This window comes from Prionailurus viverrinus, chromosome A1 (genome assembly GCF_022837055.1).
Source record: "Prionailurus viverrinus isolate Anna chromosome A1, UM_Priviv_1.0, whole genome shotgun sequence".
NCBI classification, from domain to species: domain Eukaryota; kingdom Metazoa; phylum Chordata; class Mammalia; order Carnivora; family Felidae; genus Prionailurus; species Prionailurus viverrinus.
The window spans coordinates 26,331,943-26,357,727 of record NC_062561.1 but is presented as its reverse complement, the minus strand read 5'-3'; the positions used below and the strand labels follow the sequence as shown (position 1 = coordinate 26,357,727).

At 37.3% G+C, this 25,785-nt stretch overlaps 1 protein-coding gene across 2 annotated transcripts in view; it reads right to left on the bottom strand.

Moving 5' to 3' along the window:
- TSC22D1 (TSC22 domain family member 1) overlaps positions 1-25,785 on the bottom strand; it is a 133,333-nt gene that overhangs the window by 28,371 nt on the left and 79,177 nt on the right. Inside the window, exon 1 of one of the 2 annotated variants that reach the window (XM_047878274.1) lies at positions 10,679-10,760. The exons of the other annotated variant lie outside the window; for it this stretch is intronic. The gene's annotated coding sequence lies outside the window, so the exon portion shown is untranslated. Of the gene's footprint in view, positions 1-10,678; positions 10,761-25,785 lie in introns of those variants that run through there. 2 annotated transcript variants of the gene reach the window in all.

The window sequence follows — 25,785 nt, the reverse complement described above, 5'->3', positions numbered from 1 at the left end:
TTTGATTAGAGGATTTAATGAAAAAAATTATATTTGCAAACTTATATTCATTTGCTCTTAAGATATAATAAAGGAGAAGAAGTTTACAGGAATCCTTACGTGCAATCCAATCATAGTAATTATCAGAGAACAATGCCAGAATAGATTAAATCATGAAAGAAAAAAAAGAAAAATCAGTCATTTTCCATACTGCTTACTGTACCCGTAATTGAGATATTTTATATGTATGTACATAGTTTACATTTTCATATATGCAAGATTACACTGGCAAATTTTTTTTTTTTTAATTTTTTTTTTTCCAACGTTTATTTATTTTTGGGACAGAGAGAGACAGAGCATGAATGGGGGAGGGGCAGAGAGAGAGGGAGACACAGAATCAGAAACAGGCTCCAGGCTCTGAGCCATCAGCCCAGAGCCTGCCGCGGGGCTCGAACTCACGGACCGCGAGATCGTGACCTGGCTGAAGTCGGACGCTTAACCGACTGCGCCACCCAGGCACCCCTACACTGGCAAATTTAAAATGCTTATCTATGTACACAGGGAGTACTCAATGTCTGCTAAGTTGAGTTTGGGGAAAAATTAAGTATATTATATTTTATAATCACATGTTTAGAAACAAGGGGAACTAGGGAGTTATTCAACAAAAAATAATAGAAACTAAGCAACATAGAAAATACATATCTAATGTTAAGGGAACAAAAAGATAATAGACTATCCATGACCTATGATGACACCTATCAACATGAATGCGTATGTGCAGTAGCCAGCATTCAAGATGGTCCCCAATCGTCCACCCCTCTTGGTTTTCATGCCCTTGAAAAGTCCTTTCCTATAATAAATAGTGCTCACCTGAGAATAATACTGCACAAATGACGGTGTAGGATTTCTAAGACTAAGTCACAAGGATTCTGCTTTACTCTCTCTTCAACCATTCTCTCTGGGAGAAGCGAGCTGCCATGTCATGAAGACCCTCATGCAGCCCTATGGAGAATTCCACGTAGCAAGGGATTTAAGGGCACCCTGTCAAGAGCCAGCATCAACTTGCCACCCACATGAGTGAGCCATATCGGAAGTGGAGTCTCCAGCCCAGTGCCAAGCCTTCAGATGGCTATAGCCCTGGCTGACATCTTGACTGTAACCTCATGACAGACCTCGAGTGAGAACTGTCCAGCTAAGCCTCTCCCACATTCCTGACCCTTAGAAACGGAGTAAGATAATGTTTGCTGCTATTTTAAGCCACTCAATTTTAGGATGATTTGTTACAATAGAGAACTAACAGAATATATATTTCAAAAGGCCATTAGAGTATTAGAATATTAGAGTATGACTACAGAAGAGGACCAGAGGTTATTTCTTCCTCTACTTACCAAACTTTCTATAAGGTTATTCACTTTCAAGTTTCAAATTTTTTCAAAAGCATACTCAATGCTCCTATCTCTAGTTGCTCCCACCACTTTCATTAGAAAAGTTCTACCCGAGTCATTCATTCATTCAGCAAATGCCTGCAAGGACCAGAAATCGAAACAGTCACAGTCCCTGACCTCAGGGAGCTTACTTTCTAGTGGGAAAGAGAGGCCTCACTCAAGATGTGTGCCAGAGCAGTCTGGGATTACAAATTGTGATATATAGTCCACTTTGCTTTAACATGCATGTGTTTCTGGAAGGCAAATTAATTCATAAGTGATTAGTAAATGAAAATATGATGTCAGGATAACACAAATATTTTGTTGATTCACTGGGGTTTTTCCTACACAAGAGGAGCCATGACATCCAGTGAATCGCAACCTTTAACAAGAAAAGAAAAAGCCCTCAGCACGCTATAGCAGCAGCAGGAGCCCTTTCATTGGTATTTAATGAAACTTAAAAGCAAGCCCTCCACCAGGAGCTCCCCCCACCAGCTCTGTGCAGCTTTTCAGCTTATGCCAGCTTAGCTGACTCTTGTACCGGCCTCACCACAGCCCCACTGGCTTAGAGCTTCATTTCTTCTGCGTTATCTTAGCACCTGCCGCCTCTGCTCTAATTAAAATATTGCTGGCATTTCACTCTACTTTTTTGTGTGTATTTTTAAGATCTACCATGAGAGCTTCCAGCTATATTGAGCTGGTATCAATTTTTTGTTCCCTCCCTGCTCTGGTTACAAAGCTGCCTAAGTGTTGAGTGGTTGGCCCCAACTCTGTTTTCTCCATAAGCTGTCTTATTTTTTGCACGCAAAATGAGGTTTTTTAGGAATATACATATCATGGCATAGAAGGAATGCCTGCACTATTAAGGAAAATTTTACAGTTCTAGGAGACAGTGTAACAGAGGGCCTTGAACAATCTGGGCATGGCATCTACAAAGGTCTAAAGCCCAGACACAGGTGGACACGAAGAGGCTTACAGACCCTTTCTCTTTCCCTGCCCCAAATACTTGCCAGACCCCGGAAGCTATATTCACTTCAGAAGGCTTAAGCACTCCTTTGTCTGACCAGACGGTGGTGAGACCTAAAAGCGCTCCTCCGCCTGGGCTGAACCTTAAGAGTCGATTGGGAAGCTTTTCACAAATACAGATATTCAGGCCCATCCTGATTTAATCGATCAGTGAGAGTCCTCAGTCCCGCTAGGTTTTAAAAGTTCCCCAGGTGAATTCAATGCGAAGCCAGGGCTAAGAACCACTAAACCAGCAATAATCAAAGGATTGGAGAATAGGTCTTAAGAAGAACTTAAAAAAACAAAAACCTGATATAATTTATGCATTTAAAAACTCTGCAATTGTAATTAGTCAATAAGACTAGCAAGGTACTGTATTTTTTTTTAAATTTTTTTTCAACGTTTATTTATTTTTGGGACAGAGAGAGACAGAGCATGAACGGGGGAGGGGCAGAGAGAGAGGGAGACACGGAATCGGAAACAGGTTCCAGGGTCTGAGCCATCAGCCCAGAGCCCGACGCGGGGCTCGAACTCCCGGACCGCGAGATCGTGACCTGGCTGAAGTCGGACGCTTAACCGACTGCGCCACCCAGGCGCCCCAAAGGTACTGTATGTTTTTAACCATACTAGTTTTCCCCAGTACAATGTATACAGATTTATCTGAGAGCACAGGCAGGATGGGGAATAAGCAGAGCTGGAGTGTGAAGTCCAAGACCAAGGAGCGCTGATCTCCATCTCTGGGAGAGGCAGCGCATAGGGCTGGAACATAAGGGCTAGGAGCCTCAACTCCACTGGGGCGACAAAGTGGGGAGAAACGGGGGTGGGGGAGGCTCGGAGGAATTTCCAGGGGGATTTAGGTCAACTATTCAAAAGGAGTTCCTGATAGAGCATGCTACAATAGTAACACATACCATTTACAAACATGGCCATGTTTGGAATGTCAAAATAAAGGATAAAAAAAATGCACAGAGTGGTTTAAATCCAGTCCTATTTTATGGAGGTAGAAAAGCAAGTTGCAACAAGTTCTCACACCTGGTGATCAGTCACAGGAAGGGATATTATGAAAATACAGATCCCTGAGTCCAATGTCACAGGTGTGGACTGGAATCTCCAGAGGCAGGAAATGATATATACCCAGCAAATACCAATAGTTGCGGCCATCTAGTCAGCATTTCCAGGGTGTCAGGCAGTCTCTTAAGCACTTTGTATGTTTCCTCTGATTTCCTGCAACGACCCTAATGGTTAACTGGGGCAGAGAAGTTAAATAACTTGTCCATGGCAAAGGGTGGATCCAGGTTCAAAGCCTGCAGACCTACATATAGTCTGTGCTCCTACCCACAACATTCTGCAGCCCCTAGAACACTTAGCCCACCCCCAACAAACCAAGTGATTTTGAGGCTGCCAGGATTTGAGAAGCACTACACCATAATCTCTCAAAGTCTTTTTTTAGCCGTATCATGCTACAAAATCAGGCTCAAAATCAACAGTATCTTTTGTATTGTTGGGCTCTAAATCAAGTAGCATTATCTCCTTTATTATGAAGAATTTGCAATATGCTAAATGTACAGAAATAGTTTTCCCGTAGAAGATGGGCTTATGTCTAAGACTTCTGCCTTTGACAAAAATAGAAATTTTATATAACAGTTTCTTCTTGAACACACTTAGCAATTTGCTGTCTTATCAATTCTTCCTTGATAATATCTCTGCCTTTTCTTTTTCTATTCCTACTGCCATCATCCTAATCCGGACCCGTATCGTTAAGACTTCCAGATTACTGCCATATCATCTGGTTAACCTGGCCCCAATCTGTATTCAGCCAGACCCAAACAAATTCGTCCTGTATACTGCCTTCCAGGCTAATTTCTTAAAATTTTCTTTCCTTTCTTGCCCATCACCCATTCGCTTAGGAGTCCTCTAATGATTACACACTACCTATAGGATAAAACCCCACCCTTTAGCTTGGCATTCCTGGTCTGCAACCAACTGCCCCTTAACCAACTTGAACTTCTTTTTAAAAAAACTAAACCACAATGCCTTATTTTTAAAGCCCAAATTCCTTCATCAAAACAAGAATTAAATAGATCTGAAAACCACATTTAGGATGAGAAAAATACTTAAATTGTGGGCTAATTCTTTAAATCCCTTTAGTGAGATTCAAACTATCTTACCGTTAAATGTCCAGACTTGGTACAGACTCAGATGAGCTGCTTGCTAATACGTAAACGTTTTGCAGAGCACGTCGAAGGATGTGAACTTGGCTGAGTTCTTGCACCAGATCTTTCAGGTAATCTCAAAGTTAGAGTTAATTGAGTTTCAGAGTGTACCATTACACCAAAACTGCCCCAAGGCCACAGGGAGGGGTCGGCCTGTTCTTAAGGCATGAATCTTTTATATAATCCACAAAACCAGTTCGCAAATCTTGAATAAGATTATTTTTACTTTAAAACATACAGTACCTTGCCAGGAAGAAAATGCATACATACTAAAATTACAAGCTAGGGCAATTTAACCATATATATTTTAGTCTTGATACATCTACTTCTTCATCTACTATAAGTTTAAAAAAAAAAAAAAAAAGAAACAAGTTGTTACTACGAAGGAGAACTGAGAAGGATCAAGTGTCTATGGGCTAATATCCATTTTCAGGTGGAGCTAATTTATTAGTCAGTTCCGAGGCTTCTCTGGAGCGCTTGCAAGAGGTCTCTGGTTACCCCAGAAGAGCTGAATGAAAGATGAAGGCAAAAAACACAACCCTCCATAAGGTGATAATCACTCTGGAGAGCGGAAACGGGGCAGGCAGATAGATGAACATTTGAGAGAGTCAGAGAAACACAGGGCTGTTATTAGAGACCACGTTCTCTTCCTTTCCCCTTACTCAGTAGAGCTCAGCTACTGCTTTCTTAGTGCTTACGTGAGGTCCAAGTAATTCGTTCTGATATTTAATCCAAGGAATTCTCTATGTAATCTCTTTTAAAAGATTCAAAAAATATGCAAATAATTAATGAAGGAAAGAAATCCAGAAGAAAACCTCTCCACAGTCCAGTCTTGTGTAACAGACTCACAGAACAACTCCAGACCTGGAAGTACACGGGAGGGGAGAGAAAGCCTCTGGCAAAAAGCAGCATCCAGAAAGGAACTGAGAAGTCCAAGGGATTGAAGATTTTACCCAGTGCTTATTGTATCACCAACAAAGACACGAACTGCCTTGGAAGAGCTCTCCAATAACTAGATCAGAAAAAAAGAAGAGTTACCAGGGAAGTGCACCGATGCCTAGACACATCTTTCGTAATCAATGTTACCTCATTCGTAAAAATTATAAACAGTTCAGAGTCTAAATTATAAGAGAAATTTCTTAAAGTTGCTACACAAGCAGTTACATTGGTTTTTAATATTGCTCATAACTACAGAATCCTATTCCTCACTGTCTGGGGCTACCTTTGCCAGCGGGGCCATTGATGACGAATTTTCAAGGCCTCGCTGTTTATTTTCCTTTTCTCAAACAACCTGTTACAACCCCCCCTGGAAGAACGCAATGTCTGCCTTCATTTGCTATTTAATTTTGCACAAAACAATCATGTTTTACCACGCCAGGGTCTGGCACTTGACATGATTCATTGCACTTTAATAGGAAAAACGCTGAGGAGCCAAAAGCAAGCTGACGTCAGGCACAGCTTTTCAGAGCACAAAATCCAGTCTCTGCTGGGACCAGTCCGCATCTCCTCCACACCACCTTTAGCTATCACCTCATCGTAACACCATCCAATAACTGGAATTCAAATGGCTCACTGATAAAGGCTACGTTTTATTCTTCTGCTTACGAATTCAGGAAAGCATGGAATGTAGTTTAGAAAGTTTTCCACCAGAAAAGTTAAAGTTTAAAAGTTTTGGTATATAAAATGCTTACTAGTTAGTCACATGGAAAACTTCTGATGTTAGATAACCAAGGGTTTGCAGTACATCAAAGCAGAAAGAAATCTACAAAAATGCAATCCTGCCACCTTGTGGTACCCATTCAAAAGCACTTCACCACTTTGTACTTGAAAACAAATTTTGATTTTTTTTAATGTGCTTATTTCAAAAAATGTTAATCAAAATAACATAACAATTATTTTAAAATCTTAAATATTGATTTAATGTTCCCTGAAATATATTGAAATCTATTAAATTGTCAATGTTTGACTTAAAGAAATTGTTTCTAAGGTCAAAACTAAATTCTCTCTTCAAGTATGTATAAGAAGTAGAAATACAATCGTGAACACTTAGAATTCTCAGCAAATATTTTGTAGCAATTATGGATCATGCTTTTCTTTTTTGGTAGTTAAAAAACCATCATGTTATATAGATGGAACTGCAAAATTTTTACCGCCACGGACACAGCATTGTTTGATCAACTTTAAACTATGAAGTCAGAATATATGTAGTAAATTTCTCCAGTAGCTTTACTACATATATAATTCTTAAATTGTTCAGACTCCTCAATGAGTGCAAATAAAGAATTAAGTTTCTTAACATCATGTTGACATAAATAAGGTTAGTTTTAAAATAGTGGATAAAAATGTGGGACCACTGACATTTTCAGAGCACCATCTAAAATAATTCATTCCTTTCAGAAAACTATTAAGTGAAAACTAGTCTCTTTTGACATATAAAGGGTTGGAAGTTTATTCTGTGAAAATCTGAACACAAATTACAGAAAAACATGACAGGAATATTAGGTTGAATCAGATGAAATTCCATTTATGTAGCTCAAAAACTGTTGAGTGTTGCTTATTGTAATAACTAACATTTCACTGACAGCTTCCTGTAAATGTGTGCTATGTACTTTACCTGATCTATCCTATTTAACAATCCTCATGTTAACCTTGTGAAGGAAGTACTATTATTATCCCCAGCTTACCAATAAGGTAAGAGGCTTAGAGGACATATAACCTGCCATGAGTGGCAGGGCCTGCCTGCCTCAGTTCCCCACCACCATATCCAACAGAATAGACATTTATATAGATAAAAATAGAATATCTGCAAGAATGTTTCTGAAAAGATAATCAGATCTTTTGGCTAATTTTTTTTCTGTTAGCGATGACTCTAGACAGCATTTATACCGTTGAAACTTTCAGGGAAGAGCCAAGGGCAACTACTGCCATTTTTGTGATCTGCATACAGCATCATTTGAATTCACTTCTTTGACAGATGCCGGTCATCTCTTTTATCTCACAACCTCCTCTTTTTTCATATAAAGCAGGATTTTTTTTTACCGTGCATGCTGGTATTAACCTCTCAGATACTCATAACCACTGGCATATCTGATTTTTCTCTTCTCATCCATTCAAAAAATACCTGGTTTCATTCTTACCTGACAAAAAACATAAAGCCATAATCTATACCCTCAAAAAATCTGTATTTTAGTAAGAGAGACACAAAAAGATGGTCTACTGCTAAGTATTTCAAGATAAGTATGTAGAAAGTATAATGGAATTTGGGAACAAAGGCAGCTAACTTTGTTTTGAGGTTATCTATTTTTGCCCCTTCCTTCCATGTTCAAAATCATTCTCCAAATAAGCTCCACATTTAACTAGGCAGCTTTGCTAAGTGTTTGTAGTCTAAAGTCTTATAATACAAGAGCTGAAATTAGCATTAATAAAAGAAGTTAAGAAACAACAAGTTTTATCAGGGATAGTGAAACTATCAAATATTAAGCAAATAAATACTTCCACCATGTTTTATCTTTTCTGTCCACAAGTCCGACTAATCCACCAAATGGCTACAGGAGAAACAAAGATATCAGTATTACCTATAAATTCTGTAAGTAAACTCAGAAAGATAGAAGATTAAAGAAAATTCAAGAAACAAATATTTGCAAGTCCATTTGCTTTAAATTCCATTGTTTTGACAAAAGCGCCCCCTTTTAAAGTTCTATCACAGCCCTTCCTTTACTCCTTTTCCCCTTTTAGCTTTCTTGATAAAATAAACAGCTTTTCTTAATTTTCTCCCTACACGTCCCTAAAATTGGACATAAACTTCTTTAGAAAACCTTCTTGCTTCAGACCAAGTCTATGATCAGATTTTAAATTGCCAATAAAATATGATATCAGTTTATTAAAAAGATTTCCAGTTAAAAAAAAAAGATTTCTAGGTAAATCTTTAATAAGTATCTATTGCTTTTATGATGAAAACTCTTTATGCTAATTCATCCAACAAGTACTTATTGAGCATACTTTACATGTACTAAACATATATAAAAAAGTATAAACTCAGGAGCTAAAAGACTGGGACCTATTCTCCTTAAGCAGCTACCTCTTGACTTCAATTTCTCCACTTGTAAAATAAGGATAAAAATACTTGCCTTACCTCCCTCACAAGTCATGCCAAGGATCCAAATGAGACAATACATGTAAGAGCACTTAGAGTACTAAGTTACTTTTAAAGCCAATCATAAGGAAGGCAGTTAATATCACAAAAAAGGTAGGCAAATAAGATTACATAACGCTGTAACTGAGGTGAAGTGTATCCTTTATAGCCAAAATGATTTCAACTAACCATTAATTTCAGTGGGATATTTATTTGTGAATCATAAGTTCTGTTTGGTTTCACAGAAGTGTCTTTTTAAAATCATCACAAGCCAGCTATAAAAACATTACATCTTAAACAATAACCTCCCACTGTCTATTTGTCGACAACTAAAATCTAAATTCTTTCAAGGTTTTCTTTTTTAAAAAACACTCTTTCCAGGGCACCTGGGTGGACCAGTCGGTTAAGCATCTGACTTTGGCTCAGGTCACGATCTCATGGTGTGTGAGTTCAAGCCCCACATTGGGCTTTGCACAGACAGTGCAGAGCCTGCTTGGATTCTCTCTCCCTCTCTCTCTGCCTCTCCCCTGCTTGTGTGCACTCTCTTTCTCTCTGAGTGAATAAATAAACTTTTAAAAAATTAAAAAAAAAAACACAACAATCTTTCCATCTGCATCTGTATTATTATAAAAACAAATATTATTTGACCATTAGTAATCAGATAATAAATGATCTCTCAGCCCACTTAGTGTTCTAAAATAATGTGATGACTTTGTTAGAAAGTTTACAAACGTTTCAGGAACCCATTAATCAAAATAAATTAGAATTAATAAGTGAATCATTTTTTTACTGAAAATAATTAGATAAATTTGCCATCCCATGCAAGGGTTAATTTAGGAAAAAAGCTTATTTCTCCTTTAAGATTCAAGAATTTTCATTTATGCTAAGCAGAAAACTTCCCATTTGCAATTTCAGCTCTAAAATCAATATCCTTTCTTCGAACTGTTAGTATTCATGAATCTACAGATTTAATCACAAGACTTAAAAGTTTATTTGTCCATTATCCTTTTGATTCACCTCCCTTTAAATAAAACTAACTATATAATCCATGTCTTTTGATGGTAAGCTAACTGCAAAATTCCTAGAAGTATTTTCTCTAATTTTAAGCCAGTTAACAGCTTATTTTGAAATTTAAATGGTTTTTAAAATGTAATTCTACATTAATTCTTAACTGAAAAAATTAATACCAACTGCTCTCAAGTATCTTACATTTACGTAGAACTGTGCAAGTAGATGGGTACTTTCACCAGATTCAAGTCAGTTTATTTCAGCTACAGAAACAGTAGATAAAAACAGTATACACATACGGGATATAGATATACTTATGAATATATACACATATGTGTGTGTATACATCTATATACACACTAAAACAGGAAGTTAGAACTTGCCAGCTCTAAAAAACACTCACAAAAATTCATTTCAAAAGAACCAGTGCAACGGCAGCTTTACACATACATTTAAAGACCTCTATTTTGAAAGCATCCTGAAGGATGGCTGGCATCATTTTCAAGCATAGATAAATGAAGGTTAATATTTTCTGACAGAAAAACTCACTATAAAATTCTAAACCATCTACAATTTTAAGTCAACTCGTAATGGCTTCACTCGGAGAATGAAACAAATCAAAAAGTTGTTACCCAACTAAATTTTTAAAAGTCATAAACTAAAACAGGACTCTGTACAATTCGTCTCTGTTTGCACCTGAAGGCAAAAAATTCCTCCCTTCATAATCCCCAAATAATCTTCCAAGTGGTTTTTAAAAATAGCTTTTAAAATGTCTCAAGGGGGGGTGGGGACCCAAATGACTGAAGTGAGCCTAATTTCACCCTCCAGGACGGGTACTGAGGAGCCAACCACCTTTCAAGGTAATACAGCCTGCGGAGGACCACAGGGGGGCAATTCCTTCCACAACTACTACTCACAGCAGGCCTAGCACTAGGCTACAGAGTGAGTTTCAAGATGGGCACACCATGGTGGCTCTCCAGGGGCCAACTGACACTCCTGTGGCCCCAGCACAGCAGGAAGGAGTCCCAAAGTTCCAGGGCCCCTCAAGGCAGTTTCTACTTAAAGGGGCAGTGGCCCCATTCATTTATAGTGATTCACTGCTTCAGAGAGAACAAAAATACTATGCATATAGTGAGTTGCTAGGTTTCTGAGATTTAAAGGACTTAGGAGATTTTCTTCAGGTTTTCTTAGCCTGTAACAAGTCAATAGCACATGGCCTCTATTGATCATTTCTCCTTGATCCAAAAAGGCAGAAGAATCTAGGAGGGGATTTTTCAGCTTTTGAAAATGTTTGTATGGGGAGAAAAAAAAAAAAAATAATGAGGATTCGGGAATGGAAGGAAGAAGACTTGAGGAAGAGAAAGGGTAAAGGAAGGGATGAAGATAGGAAACAAGGAAGAGAGGAGGGGGGAAGGAGGGAAGGAGGATCAAGCAGACAAGCAAAGCAAAACTGAAACAAGCAGATAGCAAGGACTCAGAGAGAAACGGGAGTTGTCAGACAGCTTTCCTCTTCCCAAGAGGCCTCGCAGTACTTCCTGCAGTTTGTGTCAAGGATATTTGTGTCCCATAAAAATACCATTTTACTGGAGCAGAGGTGGGGACGGGGTGGGAAACACACAGTTGTTCATTTGTTTCTCTCCTGAGCAGCCTGCAATGCTACTGCAGAAGGTAGAGAAAGACTGATAAAATCAAAGTAGAGGGAACTGATATCAAGGGTGCCTGGGTGGCTCGGGTGATTAAGTGCCTGACTCTTGACTTCAGCTCAGGTCATGATCCGATGGTTCATGGGATCGATCCCCATGTGGGGCTCTGTGCTGACAGTGACAGAAGGATTCTTTCTCTCTCTCCCTCCCTCTCTCTCTCTCTCTGCCCCTCCCCCAACTTGCTCACTCTCTCTTTCACAATAAATAAACAGTAAATAAATTTTTAAAAGGTAAATGGCAAAAATAAAAGCAAAATGATATAAATTTCATGAAACAGGAAATGTATGCAAGTAAATGGGCCAGTTCGATCTTTTTAAAGACAGCTTAAACTTTAGAAAATAAAGGAAAATGTGTAATAGAAAAATATGATACAAAGGAGTCAACATCACACAGACATCTTTTCTAATCATGAGATTAAAATGAACAATAACAAATACAGTATATATCAAAATTTCAGGATGCAACTAAAGTAACACATAAGGAAAATGTACAATCTTGAGCATTAGAATAAAGGCTAAAGAATAGTGAGATAAGGCTTTATCAAGAAAACTGTGGGTGGGGGATCCCCAGCAAAGTAAGCCAAAATACAGGAAAAGAGATAATAAAAGTAACAGCAAAAGCTATTAAAACAGGAAACACCCATGTAAGACCGAGGCCAAATATCGGCTCTGTGGAAAAGACTATAAAAATAAACCGTGAAACCTCCAGGATGGTAAAGAGGGAAGGCAGAGAGAAGCAATATTAGGAACGAAAAAGGCATATAACCATAATTTAAAAGATACAGATTAAAAGAACAAACTGTTAGAAAAATACAATCTACTGAAAGAGTCTGATGAAGACCTATGAACTCTAATAGTCCTATGTTGCCATGAAATAAAATTAGAGCAACAGTGAAAAGTCTTCTCACAAACAAGATCTGCAGAGTTGACAGCTTCACCTGCGAGCCCTACGCGTCATGCAGTGACCCAGTCCAGCTGCCCCTGCAGTGGCTACGAGCAGGATCCACAACACAATCCGCCCAAAGTGGCGCCGCCCAGTGACCTCGACAGAACCTTAGCGGGTGGCCAGAAGAGAAGAAAATTGTAAGGATACCATGTGTTTGACACCAGATAGCTGCGGGAACCCATGTGAGACAGTCTTTTGGACTCCCCCAAAAATACTTAGGAGAGGCACAGTTACCCCACACTAGCAGGTGGAGGCCACTGCCATAGTCAGATTATGCAGTCATTAAAACTAATATTCTAAACAAATAATGTTTAAGTCATAAGGGATATGTAGTTGCTAAAAAAATAAATAAATAAATTGAAATGTGATTGTTGACAGCATATGTATATCAGGTATTTTTACTAAAAGTCTATTTAACATTGTGCTTTAACTATAGACAAACTGTAGAACTCATGTAAGTTATTTCCAAGAAAAAAATACATCAGAATTATGACAAGAGTAGTTCATTCTAAATCAGTCAAAAAATAAAAAATACTTGTGGTTTGCAGTACACTTAGAAAAATAAAATAGTTCTCTTCCTTTTGTTGATTATCATCTAATAAATGGTGCCAATGTACAAAAACAGAAATAATGTGCTCTATTTTTAAAAAAATGGTGAGGATTATTCATAGACTGCATGATCTGACCCTTGGATTATCAAAAATAAATATCTTACACTTGAAGTCAATCTTTATTTTTAAAATCATAGTTAATTTTGAGTCAAATTTTATGATTTTATGATTTCTCTATATTTAGTAATTAGGATTTATGCTTAAATAATATATTTAACAGGAAGATATTACCACTGCAAAAAATAAGAATTTTTTTTAAGTTTATTTATTTATTTTGAGAGAGAAGAGTGGGGAAGAGGCAGAGAGAGAAGGAGAGAGAATCCCAAGCAGGCTCTGCACTGTAAGCACAGAGCCCAATGCAAGGTTCGATCTCACGATGTGGGAGATCATGACCTGACCCGAAATCAAGAGTTGGATGCTTAACCGACTGAGCCACCCAGGCGTCCCAGAATTATTTTTTTTAAATACACATTCTCCATATATAATAATGGCTCCTTTCTGTCTCTGTCAGCAATGTGCACCCTGCCACGTCCATGCCTTTTCCAGTTAATGCCATTGATCATTCTTTGGATCTCAATGTAAGTTCCTTCTTTTTTAAAAAAATTTTTTTAACGTTTATTTATTTTTGAGACAGAGAGAGACAGAGCAGAGCATGAATGGGGGAGGGGCAGAGAGAGAGGGAGACAGAATCTGAAGCAGGTTCCAGGCTCTGAGCCATCAGCCCAGAGCCCGACGCGGGGCTCGAACTCACGGACTGCGAGATCATGACCTGAGCTGAAGTCGGACGCTTAACTGACTGAGCCACCCAGGCGCCCCGTAAGTTCCTTCTTAAAGGGAGCCTTTCCTCAACCCTTAGACCCAGTGAGTTCTCCCTGTCAAACACTCTCATAGATCTAAAGACTACTGCTTCATATAATTTAATTACCTGTGTGTTTAAAGGTAAGACAGCCTGACTCCCTTATTCCACGTGTGCTTTTTTCTTACTGTCCTATCCCCAGGGCCTGACACACTGCCTGTAAGTCAGATGTGTTTAAAAGAGAGAAAGGAGGGGCACTTGGGTGGCTCAGTCGGTTAAGTGTCTGACTTTGGCTCAGGTCATTATCTCCCGGTTCATGAGTTTGAGGCCCACAGGCTCATGAGTTCAAGCCCCACATCACTCTCACTGCTATCAGCACCGAGCCAGCTTTGGATCCTCGGTCTCCCTTGCTCTCTGCCCCTCCCCCACTTACACTGTCTCTGTCTCTGTCTCTCTGAAAAATAAACATTAAAAAAAAAAAAAATTAAAAGAGTAAAGAATAAACCATGGAGAAAATTGCAAGTATTTTCTTATTTTAAAGTAAAGTCCTTATGTAAAAGATAAAATAATTTCACCAGATTCCTTGTGAACAAAACTTTTTTGAACTACTTTGAATTGCTTAATGCTTAAATAGTTAAATCACAACATTCTTTTGGAGATGCCAGAAGATTCCAGAAGTTAGAAGTTTGAAGATAGACTAAAATTTACTTTCATTTCAAATGTTTTCTGCACAAAAATATATAAAGAATAATATTACCACTACCGAACTACACACATTGTTCTAAGCAGTTTACATATATATTATCTCATGTAATCCCCACAATTTTACTTTATCACTTATTACCAGGAAAACCCACGCACAGAAAGACTAAGTAATATGCCCAAGTTTGAGGCATAAGTTAGTAACTCTTTGGGTCAGGCTGGGAACCTGGCAGCCTGGTGCCAGAATGTATATGCTCTATTGCCTCTACAAGAAACAAACAGGATTGCTCAAGTTTTGAAAAAAGTAATATAATGGGGTATTAATTTCTTCACATTTTTAACAACAATTCTTTATGTAATTAATATAAGGCAATGATAGTCAATGTATAACACATTCCAAAACATAAGCTAGCATCGAACCATTTATGGAAAACTCATGCTTAGTTTGTTTCCCACACTCCACCACAGTACCTAGTCCCTCCCGCTGTGCACACCACCCAGCAAGAGAGCCCAGTAGGCACGCACGGACACTAATAATCTTTATAAACAGCGCGAGGCAGGGACTCAGGCAGTGAACTACCAACAAGATCGATGAATATGTGCTATGTGTGTATACAGATTTTCAGTCAGGCCCTCCAACACCAAAGATTAAAGCCCCAAAACTATAGTGACCAAACAATATGGTACTGGCACAAAAACAGTCAAAAAGATCAATGAGATGGAATAGAAAACCCAGAAATGAACCCACAACTGTATAGTCAATTAATCTTCGACAAAGCAGGAAAGAATATCCATTGGGGAAAAGTCTCTTCAGCAAATGGTGCTGGGAAACTTGGACAGCAACATGCAAAAGAATGAAACTGGACTGCTTTCTTACACCGAACACAAAAATAAATTCAAAATGGACTAAAGACCTAATGTGAAACCCAAAACCATAAAAATCCTAGAAGAGATCATAGGCAATAGAGATCATAGGCAATAACCTCTTTCTGGATACGTCTGCTGAGGCAAGGGAAACCAAAGCAAAAATAAAATAAACCATTGGGACTTCATCAAAATAAAAAGCTTCTGCACATAAAAGGAAATAATCAACAAAACTAAAAGGCAACCTAAGGAATGGGAGAAGAAATTTGCAAATGACATATCTGATAGAAGGTTACTATCCAAAATATATAAAGAACTTATAAAACTCAACACCCCAAAAATGAATAATCCAATTAAAAAATAAGCAGAGGACATGAATAGACATTTTTCCAAAGAAGACATACAGATGGCCAACAGACACATGAAAAGATGCTCAGCATCACTCATCATCAGGGAAATACAAATGAAAACCACAATGAGATACCACCTCACACCTGTCAGAATGGCTAAAATCAACATGAAACAACAGGTGTTGGCAAAGATGTGGAGAAAGGGGAGTCCTCTTGCACTGTTGGTGGGAACTCAAACTGGGGCAGCCACTCAGGAAAACAGTATGGAGGGTCCTCAGAAGCTTAAAATTAGAACTACCCCCTAGGACGCCTGGGTGGCTCAGTCAGTAAGGCGTCTGATTCTTGCTCTCAGCTCAGGTCATAATCTCGCAATTTGTGAGATTGAGGCCTGTTTTGGGTTCTGTGCTGACAGCACAGACCCTACTTGGGATTCTCTCTTTCTCTCTCCCAAAATAAATAAATAAACTTTAAAAACAAAAATAGAACTACCCTATGATCCAGCAATCGCACTACTAGGTATTTACCCAAAGGATACAAAAATACTAATTCAATGGGATACATGTACCTCAATGTTTATAGCAGCACTTTCTACAGTAGCCAAATTATGAAAATAGCCCACGTGTCCATTGATGAATGGATAAGATGTGGTATGTATGTATGTACGTATACACACACACACACACACACACTGGAATATTACTCAGCCATTAAAAAAAAATGGAATCTTGGGGCACCTGGGTGGCCCAGTTGGTTGGGCGTCTGACTTCGGCTCAGGTCATGATCTCACAGTTAATGAGTTCAAGACCCACAGTGGGTCTGTCTGTACTGACAGCTCAGAGCCTGGAGCGTACTTTGGATTCTGTGTCTCCCTCTCTCTCTGCCCCTCCCCCACTCATGCTCTGTCTCTGTCTCAAAAATAAACATTTAAAAAATATATATAATCTTGATATTTGCAACAACATGGATGGAGCTAGAGTGTATTATGCTAAGTAAAGCAAGTCAGTCAGAGAAAGACAAATACATATAGTATTTCATATAAATTTCATCATTTGTGGAATTTAAGAACAAAACAAACAAGCATAGGGAAAGAGAGACAGAGAGACAGAGAGAGAGAGAGAGAGAGTGACAGAGGCAAACCAAGAAACAGACCCTTAACTACAGAGAACTGATGGTTAACCAGAGGGAAGGTGGGTGGGAGGATGAGTGAAATAGGTGATGGGGATTAAGGAGTGCACTTGTCATGATAAGCACTGGGTGTATAAATTGTCATTATAAAATGTAAGTGTTACATTACTATTTTGTACCCTGAAACTAATATAACACTGTATGTTAACTACTGAATTTAAAATAAAAGCTTTAAAAAAAAGAAATCAAGCCTTCTCGCTCTGCCATACATGGCTCCATAAGCAGTGCAATGGAACACCAGTAGACGAACCATAAATGAATGGAAAATACACCTAGGTATCTAGAATCAGCAACCCTAACCTTCAGTACATAGTCTAGTAACTCAAAGACTAGTTGAACAGTTTAAAAAACCGTTCATAAAGCCCCCTATGCCAAAGAAATATACTGTTTCTTAGGTCTTGCTCGAGAATTACTGACTCTTATCTATCATACAATTCTTAAAACATGATTCAGAGATTAAAAGTAACTAAATTAAAAGAGCAAGATGTTACCAGCCAAATGCAGTCTCATGAAGAGATAGTTTCAGCCTAATAAGAAAAATTACATAGTAGCCATCATATGAGATAATTCCTCATCCCAATGCTGACCCTGAGTCATCAAGCCAGAATCATCTCAGAAGGTAAAAATAAGGTTAGAAGGTTACAGCAATTAGTTACCTAAAAATTTAAGTTTTGATTACCTTCATATTTCTCTTGATACTAAAACTAAGTTTTGATTACCTTCATATTTCTCTTGATACTAAAACCATTGGAAAGCCCACCTACCTAAGTTGTTACCATTTAGAATTTGGGACACACTGTCCTCTCTCTTGTTATTTATTTAGGTCTGAAATGGACAAAGTCTCCACCTCTAGACTGGTCCTGAAAATACTACTATGTAATAAGAACAATTTATTTCAATAACGACAACAAATGGAAGGCACAGTTACATACATTTAACAAAAATGTTACTAGCAAACCACCATTTGAGAGCATGTGATGAACAAAAATAATACTGAGAAATATTAAATAAGAAAAACTGGATCCATAATAGGACTAACAGAAAGGAAATTTGGACTTCATTTTTAAAAATGAAGGGATTAGAATATAGGAGTTCCAAAATGTATTGATGGCAGATAAAAAAAAAAACAAAACTTTCTTTTGAGAAACTTAAGAATAAGATCTTATAATATATCACTTTAAAATAACATTAATTTAACATTCACAAATATAGAATTTTTTTAAAGGAAGGTGAGAAGACCTATTGTTTTTGAGTGCTTGACTTTTTTGAGACAATAAAATGACTAGTTGGGCATTTACTACCATACAAAAATTATTGTAGATAGTTGGAACATAAAAATTTTAGTGAAAGAAACAGATACTAATCAAATAATTATGATACAATGAATCAAATTCCATCTATAGATGAAAGAAATTAAGGCAGTAGTAATCCCAAGGCAGTTAAGGGAGAAGCAGGGGCACCTGGGTGGCTCAGTTGGTTGAGCATCTGACTCTTGGTTTCCTCTCAGGTCATGATCTCGTGGGTCACAGGATCAAGCCCCACATCCGGCTCTGAGCTGACAGTGCAGAGTCTACATGGGATTCTCTCTCTTCCTCTCTCTCTGCCCCTCCCCTGCTCACGCTCTCTCTCAAAATATATAAACATTAAAAAAATAAGGGAACAGCAGAGTTGAGGATGATGTGGGGGTTTGGGCTTATGATACAGAGTACAATCTTGTTACTGCTAACCATGGCAGAACATTGTTTGAAAGGAGTGATAAATGAGGAGCCCAGTTTGGGTGCTACATACAAGTAAATACGTTCACAGGAAAATTGAGGGCAATCACGGTCAGCTCCAGAATTTCTATAAAGGAGTAGTTCAGGGGCAAAAAGGATTAGGAGACACTTCTTGAGGTTGAGTTTCCATACCAAATATACTACTTTTATCTAAGTTTTTTTTTTTTAATGTTTATTTACTTTTGAGACAGAGAGAGACAGAGCACAAGCAGGGGAGGGACAGAGAAAGGGAGACACAGAATCTGAAGCAGGCTCTAGGCTCTGAGCTGTCAGCAGAGCCCGACGCGGGGCTCAAACCCACAAAACGCGAGATCATGACCTGAGCTGAAGTCGGACGCTCAACCGACTGAGCCACCCAAGCGCCCCAGATTTTGTTTTGTTTTTGCACAGATTGTATGTTTGCTTAGGGAAGCTTTAATGTGTTAACAGGTGATGGAGATTATGAGGGGCTAAAGCCCATGCCCTCTTCCCCTGGCACTATAAGTCTCTGAATTCAGGTGCCATAGAGAAAACTGAGATGGAGGCACCAACCATCAGCATACGGGTGAGGTCCCTGGCATGCAGAGAAAACCTATAGAGTAAAAAGGAGGAAAGGCAAATGATAGACTCTAAAGAAACACCAACATTTCAGAGGGCTGGGAAGAAACCAACAAACAAACAGTAAATGAGACCAAAAAGGAGACGGTCCAGAGAGAGGAGATCAGGAGTAAATGGCACACTGGAGCCACGGGAAAAGGATGCGGGAGGTAACAGGCAACAGGGCCGAAGACAGAGGCCAAATGACTGAGGACTCGGGTGGGGCTGGCAGCTTATGCAAGAGTCAAAAATTAAACAGAACAGGACATGCTATATCCTGATGAAGCGAAGTCCCAGGGCACACAGGAAGGAATTAGTTATTTATAATGATACACAGAAATTTATATTAGGATGTGATAACAACACTAGTTTTAGTTAGCATCATAACTGTGATGCAGACTTTTCATTCATTCAGTCACACATTTGCCAGCACCTCCCAAGCTCAGGAACAACATTTTATCATTTACCACCACACACCCCTCATCCGTACCTTGCAGGCTGAATACACACCCAGCCTGGTTTCACTGAGCTGGTAGATAACATGTAATCAATAAATATTTCTAATGATCCATGAGTGGATTTTATCTTCTTTGTGTCCTCCTAAAATGCCGAAGGGGCCACAGCTACCATAATAATTATAAAGGCAACAACAACAACGATAATAAAGTTGGTACGGGACTAGTAAGCCAGATCCAGTATAAAAAGTATTCCTTCTTTGAACTCCTAAAAAAAAAAAAAAAATTCTGTATAATTTAACAATAGCATACAAATATTATTGCATTAGTCAAATTAATTCAAAAAACTTCACATTATGGCCCATCTTCTCAGTTATACCCCTTGAGGATGTCACAATTTCCTTGCATCCTTCTCAAACCCCAACTCTTTCAAATATAAAGAGTGTTTAATATTTAATTTTAGCATGAGTAACAAAATTATAGAAATATGTACATGTTCCTAAACTTGTAATAAGTTGTTACTGAAAGAGAATCAACGGTTATGTTCTGTGAGTCTACCAAATGTCAAGAACGACAGCTTTACATACACATTCTATCATTTAAGTCCTCAAAACAACCCATTTTTCAGATGAAGAAACTGAGCTTTTGGTTAAATAACTGCTGTAAGTTACACGGCTAGTAACTGACAGATCCAGGACCCAAAAGGCCTGTTCCTTCCACTTTACCATACTATCCTCTACTCTAAATGATGTGCAGAAACAGTAAACACTTTGAACATTCATATTCTTAAGTTACATATTTTATTCATACGTTGTAGGTTTCAAAAAAAGGGATGAGTTACCAAAATTAAAATATATTTATTGAAACATTATATTTACTTCGAATACACAAGCAATAACAAAAGTAGCAACAATGACAATAATAATAGCAAGTAACATTTATTATTTTGTGCCAGAAGCTATGCTGAAGTGCTTTAGAAGGAGTGTTCTGTTTATGCCTCACATAATCCCAAAAGGTAGGTACTACTCCTGATTCCCACCTACAAATGAGAAAACTGAGGCTCAGAGAAGTTAGGGTTAAACAGTCTCAAGATCACAAGTGGAACAAGTGATAAAGCCAGCATTGAAACTCAGGGAGTCTAACTTTGAAGCTCATACACTTAAGGAGTACATTATATCAACCTATTTTTGCAATATCCTTTTTTTTTTTTTTTAAGTTTATTTATTTTTGAGAGAAAGCAAGTAGGGGCGGGGCAGAGAGAGAGAGAGAGAGATTGATTGAGAAAATCCCAAGCAGGCTCCATGCTGTCAGCACAGAGCATGATGTGGGGCTCGAACGCACGAACTATGAGATCATGATCTGAGCAGAAATCAACAGTCGGGCGTTTAACCAATTAAGTTACCCAGGTGCCCCTGCATTATCCTTTCTTAACAAATTGAACTCCAAGAAAATGACCACATTATTTAGACAAAGGTTTTCCTCTAAATTATCAACACACTTAATGCTGTCCTATGCAGATCTGGACATTAATTAACTAACAAGCAACATACTGAGAAATAGTTTTCCAGAGTCTTTCAACTACAAATGGAACATTCAATTTAAATCCCGATTTTAATCCACCAGTCTTTTTGTAACAATAGTAAATCAATCAGCAAATTTTAAAACAAAAGTGCTACATGGAAAGCTACCATAATCGGCTAGCTTTATTTTTTAAATCCTGAACTGTAAGGAGTACAGTATAGGAAATTTGCCACTGTAACTTTGACAAGAATTATGAAGCAATATCTCCAAAAGTTGGTTAATCCTGAACACATATAGGATATCATTTGAATTTCCCAAAACATGCAGATTACACAGAGTGGTCAACTAAGTGAGAATATCCCCAGAAATATGCAGGACTTAGAATATGGCACTGGGAAAAATACAAATATATACCAGGAAGTGATTATTCTCACTCAACAGTAGATGGCGCTAAGACATCATATGCTATTAAAAAATAGCGGACCATACTCTTCTAGAACATTTTTACCTACACAACCCTGGCTTAACCATAAGTTAAGTACTTAACTTACTTAACTGTAAGTTAAATAAAATTTTATTTATATAAGAATCTATATAATTTAATTTCTAAACTATTAAAATCTAAACACACAGACCTCTTATATACAAATCTGGGCCTTTTTAAAAATGTATTACTTAAATACAAAATACAAGTTACAAGATTTGTTAACAAATACAAGCCATGCTGTCATGACATCTGAAAAATTGAAAAAAGAATAAGAATGGGTAAAATAAACTCAAATAAATAATAACTGAATGTTTTGAGGCTTGAGTAGGCTGTGAAATTGAAATAATTTCTACGGTCAACTACCAGTCAACTACTATATACATATATATACATATATATAGTTAATTAGTCTAGAAGAGGAAAAATGCATAGTTATTTATTATTACTTGTCATGTTAGTCTAGGACAAGATTTGGGGTAAAGGAAGGCTGGGAGAGATCAGGGTTATTAAAAGTACCAGTGACACACATGATAATCGTATTTAATGATTGTGGCATAAGACAGCTATCTCAAATCCTAGAAGTAAATCTCATTATAGGCCTTTAAAGCAACACAGAATAATAGTACAGCAATATTAGTTACTTGGGAGGCTCTTTCACACACCTAACGTTAAGCTACACAGGTAGTTCTCTAGGCTGTCTGCTCATCTGTATAAAGAGGATTGATTACTATAGGATATCTTAACTTAAATGACACTAGAATTATAGAATATATATGAGCATTTGTGTTTTGACTCCTAGCTTTAACACTTAAAGATACTATAACACCTTGGGAAGTCACTTAACATTCAAATTCAATTTCTTCACTTATAAAATAGAAGGTGGGATTGTAGTAAGAACTAAAATATATATATATATATATGTATATATATATATGTGTGTGTGTGTGTGTGTATTTTAATCTAAATATATATATATATTTTAATCTAAATATATATATTTTAATCTAAATATATATATATTTTAATCTAAATATATATATATTTTAATCTAAATATATATATATATATATTTAGAGTATATCATTTGAGTGATACACAAAGATTCAGTGAATATTGGACTCCATCCCCTTCCTTTTGCCATATTAGAAAAGTAGTAAGAAGCAGGCAGAAATAATAGTATAAATCCACTTAAGCTGATGTAAATCAAAGCAACAGTTAAAAAATAAGATTTTAAAAGACAAATGCAGATAGACTGCCCTTTTACCACCAAGAACTAATAAAGTATGAGTTTCTGAAAAATGAGTGCTTAGTATAGGCAAGTAAAAACTCAAGGCCATAAACAATCATAGGCACTATAAATAGTGACTCTACCCATAAACCCAAATCATGACACATATATGTAAAGTTCTTTTAATCATATTTCCATTTTTAAATGTATAGCAATTCTACCAGTAACCTAATACAAATTTTGTACAATGTTAAGAGGCTTCTTAGTAAGATGATTTTCATTAAGCCTGCACATAATAAATATTTGACTTCAAATTACATTTTTCATTAGCAAGACATTTCAAAAATGTTCTGCTTTTGCAGAAAAAAAACAATGACCACGATAACTCTTCAACCTAGAATTAGGTACTCAAACCTTTCAAGAACTAGAGTAAAAAAAGACATTTTTCAGATAAACAGAAAATAAATTTACCACCATTTAACACTCACTAAAGTGACTTCCAAAAAATATTCTTTAGGAAGAAGAAAAATGCTCCATTAAGAGGGGCTGAGTTATTGGGGCGCCTGGGTGGTTCAGTCGGTTAAGTATCCGACTGCAGCTCAGGGTCCAGGAGTTCAGGCCCCATGTCAGGCTCTGTGCTTACAGCTCAGAGCCCGGAGCCTGCTTCAGATTCTGTGTCTCCCTCTCTCTCAAAAATAAATACACATTAATTATAAAAAATAAAAAATAAAGCAAGGAGCTTACAAAAAAAAAAAAAAAAAAGAGGGGGGCTGAGTTACAAGAAAAAAGAGTAAATAAAGAAGCTGGTATACATATATTTAAGCTAAACAAACATTGTCTACAGAAAATAATGTCAAATGTGTGAATTATGTAAAAATGAAATTAAAATTATGGACAATGATATCATGTAAATTGTGGGGAATGGAGAAGGTGATAATTAGTGTTAAAATGTGGTAAGGATTTTGTATTTTTTCTAGAAAAGGTGGGTTTTAAGATATTGATTAACCTTAGATTTTTGTTAAGTTGATTAAAAGAGTGCAAGTAGAATGTATAGGTACCAAATAAGGGAGAGAGGAGATAGGAAGGTCCCTCCCCTGACCCAAATCCTCTTATACAGTATTTTTAAGAGACACCCCAAAATATGTAAATGCTAAAAGGCAGAAAATGGGGGGAAAAGATATTATTAGCAATACCAACTGAAGATAGGTGGAATAACCTTGTTAAAATAAGACAAAAGAGAACTAGGCAAAAAGCACCACTAGGATTAAAAAGAATCATGACCTAACAGCTTCAATGCACCAGCAATGCTAAGCTCATATGTACTCATATATATATAAATATATAAAGCAAATTTTGATAGAACTATAAGGGAGAAAGTGTCAATCACCTTTCTCTAATATTGTTGGGTCAGGCAGATAAAATTAGATATAGATCTAAACAAAGAAATTTAAAAACTTGTCTTAATGGACACATAGAGAATACTTGACTTCAAAATTAAAAAACAGACACAGTCTCCAAGCATACATGAAACCACCTAAAATGTTCACGTGCTCAACCATAAAGCAAGGCTAAAAAAATTTCCAAGAATCAGTACCATACAATCAAGTTAGCAGCAATTCATTAATACAGAATTCACTAACAAAGTGATAAAATGTAAAAATGCCTACATTTGATGATTTCAAAACACACATTCACAATGGAAACTAAAGCACTTAAAATAAAAAGAAAATGCAGACTTGTAAGACATGCTGCCAAAATATTAGCTTGGGAGGAATTTTATAGCCTTAAATGCTTACAATGTTACTGAAGAAAATTTGAAAATTGGTGAACTAAAATTTCAACTTAGTATGACAGACTAGGAACAAGAATGAACCTTACAAATACAGAGAGAAGGAGATCACAAATATAAAAGCAAAAATTAACGAAATTTTAATGTTTATTTATTTTTGAGAGAGAAAGAGAGGGATTGAGTCAGAGCACGATCAGGGGAGGGACAGAGAGAGAAGGAGACACAGAATCCAGGGCAGGCTCCAGGCTCCAGGCTCTGAGCTGTCAGTAGGGTGCTCGAACTCACAAGCCGTGACAGCATGACCTGAGCCAAAATCGTACACCTAACCGACTGAGCCACCCAGGCACCCCAGAAGCAAAAATTAATGAAATTTTAAAACAAGATACAACATCAAAGCCAAACTTGGCTCTTGGAAAAGACTATTAAAATAGGTAAAACTCTGAAAAGATTAATGAAGGCAATGGGATGCAATATAAACGGTATTAGGAAAGAAAAGGGGATATAACCATAAATACAGAAAAAATTAAAATATAACAGAATACTATGAACTTTAAGACAACACTTAGAAATACCAGGTCTAGAAGTTTTTACATGTAAAGTTCTACTTAACAGGCCAAGTAACAGAATATAACACTCTTTCCTAAAAACTTTTATATATGAAATTCTTTACAGCTTATTTTAAGAGGCTAGTAAAACCTTGAAACCAAAAGCAGAAAAGCACAGTCTGAGAGAAAAAAATCTCTCATTCTCATTCATTTTATGAACAGAGTAAGAATCCATAAAAACAAAGAAAAATAAATCTAGTAATAAATACAAATACATCACAACCAACTTAAGCTTATCCCAGCAATACCGGAGTGATTTACCATTAGAAAATCTTTAAATTTTAGGGGCGCCTGGGTGGCGCAGTCGGTTAAGCGTCCGACTTCAGCCAGGTCACGATCTCGCGGTCCGTGAGTTCGAGCCCCGCGTCGGGCTCTGGGCTGACGGCTCAGAGCCTGGAGCCTGTTTCCGATTCTGTGTCTCCCTCTCTCTCT